Source organism: Mytilus edulis, chromosome 8, assembly GCF_963676685.1.
Source record: "Mytilus edulis chromosome 8, xbMytEdul2.2, whole genome shotgun sequence".
Classification (NCBI taxonomy): domain Eukaryota; kingdom Metazoa; phylum Mollusca; class Bivalvia; order Mytilida; family Mytilidae; genus Mytilus; species Mytilus edulis.
In genome coordinates this window covers 75384891-75390890 of record NC_092351.1, presented here as the reverse complement: position 1 = coordinate 75390890, position 6000 = coordinate 75384891, and positions in this window count along the sequence as shown.

Here is a 6000-nt window from a genome sequence, read left to right as displayed (position 1 = left end):
AGTGTTTGAGATGCTGATTTCTGGTTGTTGTAATTTTGTCTATTGATATTTGAGATGTCTATTTCTTCTTCATGCCAAGAAATTGTCTCCGTTGAAATTTTGCAAACATCCCATAGAGCAAATTACATGGATGATTATTATTAACCATTTGGTATATGGCCGTGTTCTAAGCGACACGTACATGCAGGTCATAAATTAATTTGTTAAATGAAATCCAATCTTTAACTACTAATAGGTGCCGCAGGAGGTCAACCGGAATTTTTAGCGAGGATTTCTTGGCATGTAACAGATAGAAAACTCAGGGTAAGAATTTATAGAGCAGACAAGGGGCAGTGGCAAATATTTCATGTATATTATGAACACAGAGAAGATTACCCCGGCACCCTTTGCCAAAAAAAAAATCTTTTTCATCCATGTGCCTTTGGACTTTATGTTTTGAATTGTAGTTTCACTTTCCATATTCGGTATTCATTCTAATGTAAGCTCCACGTGGCAAAAATCACGTGATGCAGGAATATTGTATCTTGGCTATTTCTTTCTTTTCGGGCGGGGACTCCAAGCAGACAACATGCATGTTTTATAACGCAACTGTATATTTTCTTATTAAATGAAGAAAGTTGCCGGTCCAGTACAAGGATAGATCGGTTAGAAAGCAAGGTTTTAATTTTAATTAGATTGGAAAGCTTAATTTGAGAGTTAAAATCGGAGAGGACGACAAAAAAGGGGGGGCGGGTTCTTCCACAGGGAATATTTTTATCTTAGGAACTCTACATTAGAAAGTTTTTTTAATTATTTATTTTAAAAAAAAGAAAGGGAAAAACAATTGTAAGGCAAATTGTGAAGGTTCTATCTTCCTTTCTCCCGTGGGGATATCTCGCATATATCTGATTTACCGTCAAACCGAGCGCATGCATGTCTTTTGGTTGTTTCTGTCACTAGGTGGCTGTATCATTGACGTTTATCCCATATTTTCATATTGAAGCACAATGCATTATATTGTTTTAGAACATGAATTTAAAATTTCATGTCATGCATACTAAAGTAAAGAAAAGCAAAAAAGCGACTCAAAGAACTAAATAGAAAAAGACGAAATGATCTGATTTTCTGTACCTCAAATTTTTTTAACTGAAACAAAAAAAAAATGTCTTCACTGGGACCTCTCGAGCTGAAACCTACACTCTTCAGGTTAGCAGGGACAATACTCTGTCTTTAATTTTGTCATTTTTGCGCATTGGATCGTTAAAGACCCTGTCAGTGGTTCAAAGTATTGCTTATCAAAGACATGTCTACTAAGTTAACGAATGCTGCATTCGAATAGGGACAGCTCTATTCATTCTCAAAATTTTTGCAATCTTTTGACATAGAAAACACCCTTTTCTATTTAAAATAGATATTCTACATTATAAGGTGTCGACTTTAAGTTAGTAATGGAACTTGAATAACATTTTAAAAAGTTTAATTTGTTATAAAACTTAAACAAAAGGTTGCCACATATGTAATATGATGGACACACCAACCTTTAATGACAGTACCCTTTTATGTTCCCTTATCCTTGGAAATCTTAAAAATCTGAAATATCTTCTTATTAATTATTGGTTTCCCCTTAAACATCTGACATTAATTTTAAATAGTTCTGCTTTAAAATTCATCTAGTAATCTTTATATTATTTAAAGTTATTAAAGGTTAAGCTTTTTCATGTCCAGCGGCACATATTACAGTGTTATCCGGATTCATCGTTATACGATGCGGGAAAAATTGCTATTGTCAAGTTCAATTTCAAATAAATAGATTCGTGTTTGAACAAAACTATGATCTGATGTACAATGATTGGTGTATTCATTGTTGGTCTTTAATGCCACTTTTATCATTATTTGCTATTTCATGGCGCCCAGCTGTTTTTGAGTGTAGAAAGCTGAGACGCCCGGAGAGAACCACTGATTTTCGGCAGGGAAACTGTCAATCCTAGTCACTTAAGATTGGAGTCGAACCAAGCTACCACGTGTAGGGTTCGAACTCTGAAATAAGCAGTGAAGTAGTAATTTTTACTAACGAAAGAAACTTGTTTCTCACTTTATCCAGTTTTCGTTTGATATATAGTTTTGTTTTCTATTATTCAAATTGAAGAAACCAAGACGTTTTAAAAACGATTTGAAGAAAACAAGGTAGCCGAGTGCATAGTTCTTTCAAACATATTATTTTATCGCTAGAAGGCTGTGTCGTCATGCCAAGAAATTGCCTCTGTTGAAATTTTGCAAACATCCCATAGAGCAAATTACATGGATGATTATTATTAACCATTTGGTATATGGCCGTGTTCTAAGCGACACGTACATGCAGGTCATAAATTAATTTGTTAAATGAAATCCAATCTTTAACTACTAATAGGTGCCGCAGGAGGTCAACCGGAATTTTTAGCGAGGATTTCTTGGCATGTAACAGATAGAAAACTCAGGGTAAGAATTTATAGAGCAGACAAGGGGCAGTGGCAAATATTTCATGTATATTATGAACACAGAGAAGATTACCCCGGCACCCTTTGCCAAAAAAAAAAATCTTTTTCATCCATGTGCTTTTGGACTTTATGTTTTGAATTGTAGTTTCACTTTCCATATTCGGTATTCATTCTAATGTAAGCTCCACGTGGCAAAAATCACGTGATGCAGGAATATTGTATCTTGGAGTTAGGCTATTTCTTTCTTTTCGGGCGGGGACTCCAAGCAGACAACATGCATGTTTTATAACGCAACTGTATATTTTCTTATTAAATGAAGAAAGTTGCCGGTCCAGTACAAGGATAGATCGGTTAGAAAGCAAGGTTTTAATTTTAATTAGATTGGAAAGCTTAATTTGAGAGTTAAAATCGGAGAGGACGAAAAAAAGGGGGGGCGGGTTCTTCCACAGGGAATATTTTTATCTTAGGAACTCTACATTAGAAAGTTTTTTTTAATTATTTATTTTAAAAAAAAAAAGGAAAGGGAAAAACAATTGTAAGGCAAATTGTGAAGGTTCTTTCTTCCTTTCTCCCGTGGGGCTATCTCGCATATATCTGGTTTACCGTCAAACCGAGCGCATGCATGTCTTTTGGTGGTTTCTGTCACTAGGTGGCTGTATCATTGACGTTTATCCCATATTTTCATATTGAAGCACAATGCACACGTAAATATTGTTTTAGAACATGAATTTAAAATTCCATGTCATGCATACTAAAGTAAAGAAAAGCAAAAAAGCGACTCAAAGAACTAAATAGAAAAAGACGAAATGATCTGATTTTCTGTACCTCAAATTTTTTTAACTGAAACAAAAAAAAAAGGTCTTCACTTGGAACTCTCGAGCTGAAACCAACACTCTTCAGGTTAGCAGGGACAATACTCTGTCTTTAATTTTGTCATTTTTGCGCATTGGATCGTTAAAGACCCTGTCAGTGGTTCAAAGTATTGCTTATCAAAGACATGTCTACTAAGTTAACGAATGCTGCATTCGAATAGGGACAGCTCTATTCATTCTCAAATTTTTTGCAATCTTTTGACATAGAAAACACCCTTTTCTATTTAAAATAGATATTCTACATTATAAGGTGTCGACTTTAAGTTAGTAATGGAACTTGAATAACTTTGAAAAGTTTAATTTGTTATAAAACTTAAACAAAAGGTTGCCACATATGTAATATGATGGACACACCAACCTTTAATGACAGTACCCTTTTATGTTCCCTTATCCTTGGAAATCTTAAAAATCTTAAATATCTTCTTATTAATTATTGGTTTCCCCTTAAACATCTGACATTATTTTTAAATATATAGTTCTGCTTTAAAATTCATCTACTAATCTTTCTATTATTTAAAGTTATTAAAGATTCAGCTTTTTCATGTCCAGCGGCACATATTACAGTGTTATACGATGCGGGAAAAATTGCTATTGTCAAGTTCAATTTCAAATAAATAGATTCGTGTTTGAACAAAACTATGATCTGATGTACAATGATTGGTGTATTCATTGTTGGTCTTTAATGCCACTTTTATCATTATTTGCTATTCCATGGCGCCCAGCTGTTTTTGAGTGTAGAAAGCTGAGACGCTCGGAAAGAACCACTGATTTTCGGCAGGGAAACTGTCAATCCTAGTCACTTAAGATTGGAGTCGAATCAAGCTACCACGTGTAGGGTTCGAACTCTGAAATAAGCAGTGAAGTAGTAATTTTTACTAACGAAGGAAACTTATTTCTCACTTTATCCAGTTTTCGTTTGATATATAGTTTTGATTTCTATTATTCAAATTGAAGAAACCAAGACGTTTTAAAAACGATTTGAAGAAAACAAGGTAGCCGAGTGCATAGTTCTTTCAAACATATTATTTTATCGCTAGAAGGCTGTGTCGTCATGCCAAGAAATTGCCTCTGTTGAAATTTTCCAAACATCCCATAGAGCAAATTACATGGATGATTATTATTAACCATTTGGTATATGGCCGTGTTCTAAGCGACACGTACATGCAGGTCATAAATTAATTTGTTAAATGAAATCCAATCTTTAACTACTAATAGGTGCCGCAGGAGGTCAACCGGATTTTTTAGCGAGGATTTCTTGGCATGTAACAGATAGAAAACTCAGGGTAAGAATTTATAGAGCAGACAAGGGGCAGTGGCAAATATTTCATGTATATTATGAACACAGAGAAGATTACCCCGGCACCCTTTGCCAAAAAAAAAAATCTTTTTCATCCATGTGCTTTTGGACTTTATGTTTTGAATTGTAGTTTCACTTTCCATATTCGGTATTCATTCTAATGTAAGCTCCACGTGGCAAAAATCACGTGATGCAGGAATATTGTATCTTGGAGTTAGGCTATTTCTTTCTTTTCGGGCGGGGACTCCAAGCAGACAACATGCATGTTTTATAACGCAACTGTATATTTTCTTATTAAATGAAGAAAGTTGCCGGTCCAGTACAAGGATAGATCGGTTAGAAAGCAAGGTTTTAATTTTAATTAGATTGGAAAGCTTAATTTGAGAGTTACAATCGGAGAGGACGAAAAAAAGGGGGGGCGGGTTCTTCCACAGGGAATATTTTTATCTTAGGAACTCTACATTAGAAAGTTTTTTTAAATTATTTATTTAAAAAAAAAGGAAAGGGAAAAACAATTGTAAGGCAAATTGTGAAGGTTCTTTCTTCCTTTCTCCCGTGGGGCTATCTCGCATATATCTGGTTTACCGTCAAACCGAGCGCATGCATGTCTTTTGGTGGTTTCTGTCACTAGGTGGCTGTATCATTGACGTTTATCCCATATTTTCATATTGAAGCACAATGCACACGTAAATATTGTTTTAGAACATGAATTTAAAATTTCATGTCATGCATACTAAAGTAAAGAAAAGCAAAAAAGCGACTCAAAGAACTAAATAGAAAAAGACGAAATGATCTGATTTTCTGTACCTCAAATTGTTTTAACTGAAACAAAAAAAAATGTCTTCACTGGGAACTCTCGAGCTGAAACCAACACTCTTCGGGTTAGCAGGGACAATACTCTGTCTTTAATTTTGTCATTTTTGCGCATTGGATCGTTAAAGACCCTGTCAGTGGTTCAAAGTATTGCTTATCAAAGACATGTCTACTAAGTTAACGAATGCTGCATTCGAATAGGGACAGCTCTATTCATTCTCAAAAATTTTGAAATCTTTTGACATAGAAAACACCCTTTTCTATTTAAAATAGATATTCTACATTATAAGGTGTCGACTTTAAGTTAGTAATGGAACTTGAATAACTTTGAAAAGTTTAATTTGTTATAAAACTTAAACAAAAGGTTGCCACATATGTAATATGATGGACACACCAACCTTTAATGACAGTACCCTTTTATGTTCCCTTATCCTTGGAAATCTTAAAAATCTTAAATATCTTCTTATTAATTATTGGTTTCCCCTTAAACATCTGACATTAATTTTAAATAGTTCTGCTTTAAAATTCATCTAGTAATCTTTCTTTATTTAAAATTATTAAAGGT